Source organism: Mustelus asterias, chromosome 12 (assembly GCF_964213995.1).
Source record: "Mustelus asterias chromosome 12, sMusAst1.hap1.1, whole genome shotgun sequence".
In the NCBI taxonomy this organism is placed as follows: domain Eukaryota; kingdom Metazoa; phylum Chordata; class Chondrichthyes; order Carcharhiniformes; family Triakidae; genus Mustelus; species Mustelus asterias.
The window spans coordinates 3,888,618-3,899,594 of NC_135812.1; positions in this window are offsets into that span (position 1 = coordinate 3,888,618).

Genomic DNA, 10,977 nt, shown 5'->3' on the forward strand with positions numbered 1-10,977 from the left:
AAGAAAGTGGAAGAGAGAATGTCCGGAGTGCGTGGGGTCCTCGATTATGCTGGTTGCTTTTCTGAGGCAGCAGGAAGTGTAGAGTCAATGGATGGGAGGGTGGTTTGCGTAAAGGACTGGGCTTCGTTCACAATCCTTTGTAGTTTATTGTGGTCTTGGTCAGAGCAGGAGCCCATACCAAGCTGTGATACATCTGGAAAGGATGCATTCTGTGGTGCATCTGTAACAATTGGTGAGTGTCATAGCGGACATAGAATCATAGAATAGAATCATGCCGAATTTCAACCTCCTGAGAAAGTAAAGACGTTCGTGGGCTTTCTTAACTATAGCTGTTTGTGGGAGCTTGCTGTGCATAAATTGGCTGTTGCTTTCCCTACTTTACAACAATGACTGCAGGAAGCATTTGAGTGGCTGTAAAGCACTTTGGGATATCCTGAGGTGGTGAAAGCCACTGTATAACTGCAAGTCATCCTTTTATTTTATCGGTAATACCCTTCACCTTGATAAGCACAAAATAGAGAAGGGCTAAACAGAAGTGAGTGATGGCTGGAATACAATCTCTGAGCTTGGATCTTGCTCACAGTCTTGTCTTTAAGAGTTTTCTCAGGGCTTTTGACAACATCTGAATCTCCCCATTGTGTTGCAACTTTGCAAAGACACTAAGCCTTTATTGTAAATCATCATATATCTTCCCTTGAGATTTAGCCTCCAGTTGTAGATGGAGATACTAATTTGGCGTCTTTGTGACTTGTTTGATAATTATAATAGGCTACTCAATATTTGTGTCTCCAAACTAGCCTGCGGCCATTCCAGTCTGGCACAGATTCTCTCCTCCTCCTTTCTGCCTGAGGGCACAGCCTTGTTTGCCTAAACAATACTCTTTGACATAATTTTGTACACAGTGGCAGGCAGGTCCACACTTCCCCTTTCTGTCACTGTTAACAAGCTGCATTAAAGTCAGCCCATCTGCAAACATCAAATCCAACCAGCTCCTTTGAAATGCTTCCATTCTGCAATTTAAATGAAAGTTCTCACTGGCACCTAGATGCAAACGTAGTTGTTATGCGAGAAAAATAAAGAACTTGCATTTACACAGTGACTTTCATGACCACAGGATGATGCAAAGCACTTTAAAGCCAAAGAAATACTTTTGAAATGTAGTCAATGTTGTAATGGAGCAAACGCGGCTGACAATTTATTCACAAGACAAATAACAACAAAGTAAATGTAGGCACAGAAAAACTCAACAGAATAAAAGACCGGATTATCTGTTTTTTACAGATGTTGGAGGGATAAATATCGTTCAGGATACTACGGGATTCTCCCTGTTCTTCTTCCAATAGTGCTACGGGGACGGCACGGTGGCACAGTGGTTAGCACTGCTGCCTCACAGCTCCAGGGACCTAGGTTTGATTCCTGACTTGGGTCACTGTCTGTATGGAGTTTGCACATTCTCTCCGTGTCTGCGTGGGTCGCAGTGCTCCGGTTTCCTCCCACAGTCCAAAGATATGCAGGGTTAGGTGCATTGGCCGTGCTAAATTGCCCCTTAGTGTCCCGGGATGTGTAGGTTAGAGGGATTAGCGGGGTAAATGTGTGAGGTTGTGGGGATAGGGCCTGGGGTGGGATTGCTGTCAGTGTAGACCCGATGGGCCGAATGGCCTCCTTCGGCACTGTAAGATTTCTATGATTTCTGTGATTGTTTACACCTGAGCGGGTAGACAGGTCGCTGGTATCTGAAAGACAGCATTCTCCCTCAGTGCATACAACACTAGAGTGTCAAGTCAACTGAATATGAAAGTAGGGAAGTTATGCTTCAGTTATACAGAGCACAAGAGAGGCCACATCTGGAGTACTGTGTACAGTATTAGTCACCTTATTTAAGGAAGGATGTAAATGCGTTGGAAGCAGTTGAGAGAAAGTTTACCTGACTAATACCTGGAATGAGTGAGTTGTCTTATGACTAAAGGTTGAATAGGCTAGGTTTGTATCTGCTGAAGTTTAGAAGAGTAAGAGGCAATTAGGTTGAAACGTATAACAGCCTGAGGGGTCTTGACAGGACGGATGTAGAAAAATGATTACTCTTCTGGGAGAATCAAGAACTAAGGGTCACTGTTTAAAAATAATGGGTTGCCCATTTAAAATGGAGATGAGGCAAAGTTTTCTCTTAAGAGGGTTGTGAGATTTTGGAACTCTCTTCCCGAAAATGCAGTGGAAGCAGTCTTTGAATATTTTTAAGGCAGAGGAGAATGAATTCTTGATTTGATTTGATTTATTATAGTCACGTGTTGGTATACAGTGAAAAGTATTGTTTCTTACGTGCCATATGAAGCATACCATTCATAGATAAGAAAAGGAGAGAGTGCAGAATGTAGTGTTAGATTCATAGCTAGAGTGTAGAGAAAGATCAGCTTAATGTGAGGTAGGTCCATTCAAAGGTCTGATGGCAGCAGAGAAGAAGCTGTTCTTGAGTCGGTTGGTATGTGTTCTCAGATTTTTGTATCTTTATCCCGATGGAAGAAGGCGGAAGAGAGTATGTCCGGGGTGTGTGGGGTCCTTAATTATGCTGGCTGCTTTTCCGAGGCAGTGGGAAGTGTAGACAGTATCAATGGATGGGAGGCTAGTTTGAGTGATGGATTGGGTTTCATTCACGACCCTTTGTAGTTTCTTGCGGTCTTGGGCAGAGCAGGAGCCATACCACAGAGAATGCTTTCTATGGTGGATCTGTAAAAGTTGGTGAGAGTCGTAGTGGACATGCCAAATTTCCTTAGTCTTCTGAGAAAGTAGAGGCGTTGGTGGGCTTTCTTAATTATAGTTTCAGCATGGGGGACCAGGACAGGTTGTTGGTGATCTGAACACTTAAAAACTTGAAGCTCTCCATCATTTATACTTTATCCCCATTGACGTAGACGGGGCATGCCCTCCACTACGCTTCCTGAAGTCAATGTCTATCTCCTTCGTTTTGTTGACAATGAGGGAGAGATTATTGTCATCGCACCAACACACCAGATTCTCTTTCCTGTACTCCATCTTGTCATTGTTTGAGTTGGTAAGTAATGGAGCGATAGGTTATTGGGGGTAGGCAGGATGCAAATTTGAGGTTACAATCAGGTCAGCCAAGGTCTTATTAAATGGTGGAGCAGGCTCGAGGGGCTGAATGGCCTACTCCTGCTCCTTTTTCGTATGTTCCGATTAGACTGTGCTCACATTTCTGGAGTGGGACTTGAACCCACGGTATTCTGCGGTGGAGATGAGCATGCTCCCACTGTGCTACAGCTATTACTGCACCAGATCCCCCTCTACACCATCGATGGACTCTGTGTCCCAGTGTAGATGCACACAATGGCGTAAGATTTAATTGTGATTATTTCACTCGCCTGTTTGACGTAACAGTTAAATGTTTTGTGGAAACAAACTGCTGCTATTGGGATTTAACCAATTTAGAAGGAATATCCATATTTATTATGGAGGGAACACTGTCTGCTACAAGACTATAACATAGTTGATGTGTTCACAGGTTTCAGTGGTTCCCGGCGGAGAATTATAGACTCCCTACAGTGCAGAAGGAGGCCATTCGGCCCATCGAGTCTGCACCAACCACAATCCTACCCAGGCCCTATTCCCGTAACCTCCTATATTTACACTGCTAATCCCCTGACACTAGAGTCAATTTAGCATGGCCAATCAACCTAACCCGCACATCTTTGGGCTGTGGGAGGAAACCGGAGCACCCGGAGGAAACCCACGCAGACACGGGGAGAATGTGCAAACTCACACAGACAGTGACCCGAGGCCAGAATTGAACCTGGGTCCCTGGTGCTGTGAGGCAGCAGTACTAACCACTGTACTGGAGAACTTTATATATAAAAGATGGACGAAGTTATATCTCTGCAGCATTATGTACAGACCTGACCTAACTGAAATCGCACTCCTCATCTATTACCCTCTGTGGGAAAAGTGCTTCTGGATTTCACTGTTGAATGGCCTACCTCTAATTTTTAATTTTTAATCCCTTGTTCGGGATTCCCCCACCCGAGGAAATCAGTATCAATCCTATCCAATCCCTTCTTCAATTTAAACACCTCAATCACATCATTCCGGAACCTTCTAAACTTCAAGGAATACAATCTAAGTTTATGCGATGGTTCCAGGGAAGAGAAACTTAAGTTGTGAGGATAGATTGGAGAGACTGGGACTGTTCTCCTTGGAGAGAAGGAGGCTAAAAGGAGACTTGATGGAAATGGTAAAATTGTAAGGGGGCTAGACAGAGTGGACAGGGGGAGAAATGGTTCCCGCTCGTAAAAGGATTGAGAAAGAGAAGCCGCAGATTTAAATTGATTTGCATAAGAAGCAAATGTGATGTGAGAAAAAACTTTTAACACAACAAGTGGTTCTGGTCTAGAGCGGACTACCTGGGAGTGTGATGTAGGCATGTTCAATTGAGGCTTTCAAAAGGGCATCAGATGATTACTTGAATAGAAAATAATGTGCAGGGTTACGGGGAAAAGACAGGGGAATGACACTAAGTCATCACGCTTGTTTGAAGAGCAGATGCAAACACGACGGACTGAATGGCCTGCTTCTGCGCCATAACAAGTTTTTAAAAAGTATTTATTAGCCACAAGTAAGGCTTACATTAACACTGCAATGAAGTTACTGTGAAATTCCCCTAGTCACCACACTCCAGCACCTGTTCGGGTCAATGCATCTAACCAGCACATTTTTCAGACTGTGGGAGGAAACCGGAGCACCCAGAGGAAACCCACTCGGATACGGGGAGAACGTGCAAACTCCACATTGTGGCCCAAGCTGGGAATCGAACCCAGGTCTCAGGCGCTGTGAGGCAGCAGTGCTAACCTCTGTGATTCTGTGAACTTGTCCCCATAAATATAATATCTTTTGCTCATCACTAAATACATTTTGCTTGGAATGTAGATGTATCAAATCATATAGAATGTACATCACAGAAACAGGCCATTTGGCCTTTTGGAGCCCACCCAACCCTAGCCTACCCAATCTTTCCTCATAGCTGCAATTTTAAAGTCCTGGCAACATTCTTTTAATCTCCTCTGCAATCTTTGGATGAACCTGTATCTGGGGTCATCATTGCTGATGTCAGAGCAGCCTTCTCGAAGGTCAACCCACAGAAATCGACTGGGTGTCTGGATGAGCGGATGGGATATCTGGATGAGCATTCAGATCCTGCGCGGACCAGCTGGTGGGAGTATTCGCAGACATCTTCAATCTCTCTTTACAACAATCTGAGGTCTCTATCTGCTTCAATAAGAAAAACCAGGCAGCGTGCCCTAAAGTCTATCGGCCGGTGGCTCTGACATCCATCATTATGAAGTGCTTCGAAAGTTTAATCATGGCACAATTCAATTCTGGCCTCCCAGATTGTCTGGATCCACTACAGTTCGCCTACCGCCGCAACAGGTCCACAGCAGACACCATCTCCCTGGCCCTGCACTCAATCCCGGAACACCTAGATAACAAAGACACCTATGTCAGACTCCTATTGATTGACTGCAGCTCAGCCTTCAACACCATTTGTGCCCATGAAACTCATCTCCAAATTCCATGGCCTGGGCCTCGGCTCCTCCCTCTGTGACTGGATCCTGAATTTCTTAACCCACAGACCACAATCAGTAAGAATAGGCAACAACATCTCCTCCACAATCATCCTCAACACCGGTGACCCACAAGGCTGTGTTCTCAGCCCCCTACTATACTCCTTACACACCTATGACTGTGTGGCCAAATTCCCCTCCAACTTGATTTTCAAGTTTGCTGACGACACAACTGTAGTGGGTCAGATCTCAAACAATGACGAGACAGAGTACAGGAATGAGATAGAGAATCTGGTGAACTGGTGCGATGACAATAATCTCTCCCTCAATGTCAACAAAACGAAGGAGATTGTCATCGACTTCAGGAAACGCAGAGGAGAACATGCCCCTGTCTACATCAACGAGGACAAAGTAGAAAGGGTCGAGAGCTTCAAGTTTTTAGGTGTCCAGATCACCAACAACCTGTCCTGGTCCCTCCATGCCGACATGAAATGTTAAGAAAGCTCATCAATGCCTCTACTTTCTCAGAAGATTAAGGAAATTTGGCATGTCCGCTACGACTCTCACCAACTTTTACAGATGCACCATAGAAAGCATTCTTTCTGGTTGTATCACAGCTTGGTATGGCTCCTGCTCTGTCCAACACCACATGAAACTACAAAAGGTCATGAATGTAGCCCAATCCATCATGCAAACCAGCCTCCCATCCATTGACTCTGTCTACACTTCCCGCTGTCTCGGCAAAGCAGCCAGCATAATTAAGGATCCCACGCACCCTGGACATACTCTCTTCCACCTTCTTCCATTGGGATAAAGATACAAAAGTCTGAGGTCATGTACCGACCGACCCAAGAACAGCTCCTTCCCTGCTGCTGTCAGACTTTTGAATGGACCTACCTGGCATTAAGTCGATCTTCCCCTACACCCTAGCTATTACATTCTGCACTCTCTCGTTTCCTTCTCTATGAACGGTATGCTTTGTCTGTATAGCGCGCAAGAAACAATACTTTTCACTGTATGATAATGCATAATAAATCAAATCTCTCCAGAGAAATTATGTCCTTCCTGTAATGTGGTGATAGAAATGTACATAAAACCCCTGTTGTGGCCGAACCAGCGTTTTATACAGTTCTAGTGTTATATCCCTGTTTTTGTATTCCAAACTTCATTCAGTAAAGGAAAGCAATACATATACTTTCTTTACCACCCTATCCACCTGTCCTGCTACCTCTAGGGACCTGAGAACATGCACTCTGAGGCCATATATCATCGGGTAAAACATGTCTCAACTTAAGGTCACAAAAACCAATGTGATTGAGTAAACTTCAGAGTTTTTTTTAATTTAATGGTCATTGTTGCCCATCCCTAATTGCCCTTCAGCTGAGTGACTTGTTAGACCATTTCAGAGGGCAGTTAAGAATCGACCATATGACTGTGAATTTGGAGTCACATTTGGGCCTAGGGGGAGAGAGTGAAGCAGATGAATTTTTCTTACAACAATCAATAATAGTTTCAAAGTTACCATGACTGAGATTAGCTTTCAATTCCAGATTTTGTCCATTGAGTTTAAATTCTACCAGTCGCCTTGATGAGATTTGATCCCGTGTCCCCAGCGCATTAGCCTGGTTCTCTGGATTGTTAGGCCATTGACAAAACCACAATGCCACCATCACCCCTGCTGTTTTCCAGAACCATTTCAGAAGGGATAAGGAGATATTTTAGCGATGCCAGCCAATGTATTACCAGAGAAACTTTTTTCACCTTAGCCCAGGGATCAATGTAAGATGGTTTAAAAACTGATGGTTAATTATATATGGTATATTCAGCCTGAGAATGATTGATGAATGAGAAGGAAAATGCCCATTTTTATCTGCTCCAGGGACTATTATTATTGATTACGTGTTTCCAATAAGTATGATTGTAAAATGCAGTCTGACTTTCAAAGAGATAGCAGACCTTTGTTAAGTTGTCAGTAACGTGGTTCAAAATCTAAAAGTAGCACTCGTAGGGGATCTTGGTAATGCGATGCATTGGGCCTGCAATGCGATGGGCTGCCATTCTGAACCCCAACGAGTTCCCAATCTCAAGTTGTGTGGCCACAGTGAGGGGGTGGTAGAAACTCAGCCGGGGCAGGAGGGAAATAGTCAGAAACTGAGCAGCTTTGATTATCAGCTAAACTGGTCAATCCCTGACTTGGGAAAGGGATTTCCTACCTAGCTGGAAGCCAAGGCAGTCTGCGGATAATTTAGAGTGGAAGCAGAAAGACTTGCATTTCTATAGCACCTCCCTCAACCTCAGGAAATCCCAAATCACTTAAAATCATAGAATCCCTACAGTGCAGAAGGAGGCCATTCAGCCCATCGAACCTGCACTGACCATGATCCCACCCAGACCCTATCACCTTAACCCACATATTTACCCTGCTAATCCCCCTGACACTAGGGGCAATTTAACATGTATAATTAACCTTACTCACACATCATTGGACTGTGGGAGGAAACCCGAGCACCCGGAGGAAACCCACACAGACACGGGGAGAACGTATAAATTCCACACAGTCACCCGGGTCCCTGGCGCTGTGAGGTAGCTGTGCTAACCACAGTGCCACAATTTTGTTAAATTGTCAGTAATGTGGTTCAAAATTTAAAAGTAGTACTTGTGGGGGATCTTGGTAATGTGATGCATTGGGCCAATGATGTACTTTAGGAGCTCAGTCACCATTCTAATGGAGGGAATGCAACAGCCAATCTCTGCACAAAAAGATCTCACAAACAGTAATGAGGTAATGATCAGTTCACTTGTTTTAGCGATGTTGGTTGAAGGATAAACATTGGCTGGGACATTGGGGAGAAATGTTCCATTCTGCTTTGCAGCAGTTGCCATGGCATATTTAACATCCACCTGAGAGAGCTGGCAGAGCCTCGGTGTAACCACTCAACTGGAAGATCACACCTCTGACAGTGCAGCCCTCCCTCTGTAATGCATTTGGAGCGACAGCCTAGATTCAAACAGCCTGGCGTGGGACTTGAACCCACAACCTTCTGACTCACAAGGCAAGAGGGCTATCCACAAAGCTACATCTGTTACCAAGAATTCCCTCATCCTAAGTCAGCCAGTTTGGGGGATTCACTCATCTGTAAAGTCAGTCCAGCTGTTAATCGGGTTAGAGCAGGGTGTGCTTTGTTTCCAATGTATTATGAAATGGATTGAAATTCTCTAAAACTCAATCTTATTCGTTCAGGTATTATGTGTAAAATAAACCAGCCCGTTGGTTTACAATTGTTAGTCTACTTTCTAGAAGACAACAACAACTTGTATTTATATAGCACTTTAAACGTGGTAAAACTTTCTAAGGTGCTTCACAGGAGTATGTATAATCAGTTTGATATGGAGTACAAAGAACAAAGAACAGTACAGCACAGGAAACAGGCCCTTCGGCCCTCCAAGCCTGTGCCGCTCCTTGGTCCAACTAGACCAATCGTTTGTATCCCTCCATTCCCAGGCTGCTCATGTGACTATCCAGGTAAGTCTTAAACGATGTCAGCGTGCCTGCCTCCACCACCCTACTTGGCAGCGCATTCCAGGCCCCCACCACCCTCTGTGTAAAAAACGTCCCTCTGATGTCTGAGTTATACTTCGCCCCTCTCACCTTGAGCCCGTGACCCCTCGTGATCGTCACCTCCGACCTGGGAAAAAGCTTCCCACTGTTCACCCTATCTATACCCTTCATAATCTTGTACACCTCTATTAGATCTCCCCTCATTCTCCGTCTTTCCAAGGAGAACAACCCCAGTCTACCCAATCTCTCCTCATAGCTAAGACCCTCCACAAGGAGAAATCAGAAGTCACTAAAAGCTCCATCAAAGAGGCAGGTTTTAAGGAGCATCTTAAAGGAGGACAGACAGTTGCAGCGGCAGAGAGGTTTAGGGAGGGAATTCCAGAGGTCAGAGTTCGGGCAGCTGAACGGTGAAACGACAGCATTTGAGGATGTACAAGAGGCCAGAATTGGAGGGAGGCAGAGGTTTTGGACAGTTGTGGGACTGGAGCAGGTTCCAGAGATTTGAAAACACAGATGTGACTTTTTAATTCAAAGTGTTGCCAGAAAGGTAGCCAAGGCCAGCAAGAAAATGGGATGGTGAGTGAACAGGACTTGATACCAGTCAGGCTCAGAGGCAGCAGAGCTTTTTTATGGAGGGTCTAAAGAGGGAGGACTGCGAGGGCAGCTATGGAACATTTGAAGCTGTAGGTAACAAAGATATCAGATTATTGAATTTTCTGATAGTGATATGGTGGCACAGTGTTTACCACTACTCCCTCACAGCACCAGGGACCCGGGTTCAATTCCAGTCTTGGGTGACTGTCAGTGTGGAGTTTGCACATTCTCCCCGTGTCTGCGTGGGTTTCCTCCAGGTGCTCCAGTTTTCTCCCACAGCCCAAACATGTGCTGGTTAGGTTGATTGGCCATGCTAAATTGCCCATTAGTGTCAGGGAGATTAGCAGGGTAAATATGTGGGGTTATGAGGGATAGGGCCTGGGTGGGATTGTGGTCGGTGCAGACTCGATGGGCCGAACAGCACTGTAGGGATTCTAGGATTCTGTGATGTACATTTTAAATGCATGGAACCACCAGCACACAAATATTTTTTTAAAAATACAGCTACACCTTAGCAAAAAGAAAGACTTGCATTTATAAAGTGCTTATTAAAACTACTGGATGTCTCAAAGTGTTCACATCCAGTGAAGTACTTTTGAAATGTAATCGCTATTTTAATGTTGGAACATGGCACGGTAGCACAGTGGTTAGCACTGCTGCTTCACAGCTCCAGGGACCTAGGTTCGATTACCCAGCTTGGGTCACTGTCTGTGTGGAGTTTGCACATTCTCCTCGTGTCTGTGTGGGTTTCCTCCGGGTGCTCCGGTTTCCTCCCACAGTCCAAAGATGTGCAGGTTAGGTTGATTGGCCATGCTAAAATTGCCCCTTAGTGTCCTGAGATGTGTAGGTTAGAGGGATTAGTGTGTAAAATATGTAGGGATATGGGAGTAGAGCCTGGGTGGGATTGTGGTCGGTGCAGACTCGATGGGCCAAATGGCCTCTTTCTGTACTGTAGGGTTTCTGTGATTCTTTCTATGGTAGTCAAATTGCGCAGAAAACTCTTAGACACAACAGCACGAAAATAAACAGATGATCTCTCTTTTTGTTTTTGTGATGTTGGTTGAAGGATAAATATTGTCCTGGATGGTAAGGATAAATAATGCTGTGGGATCTATTACATCTACCTGAGCAGATAGATGGAGCCTCAGTTTAACGTCTCATCCAAAAGACAGCGGGGTGAATTTTACCGTCCCGTCCACCACGGGAATGGGAGCGGGCGAGGGGCGGACCATGGAAAGGACCATTGACCTAGAGTCA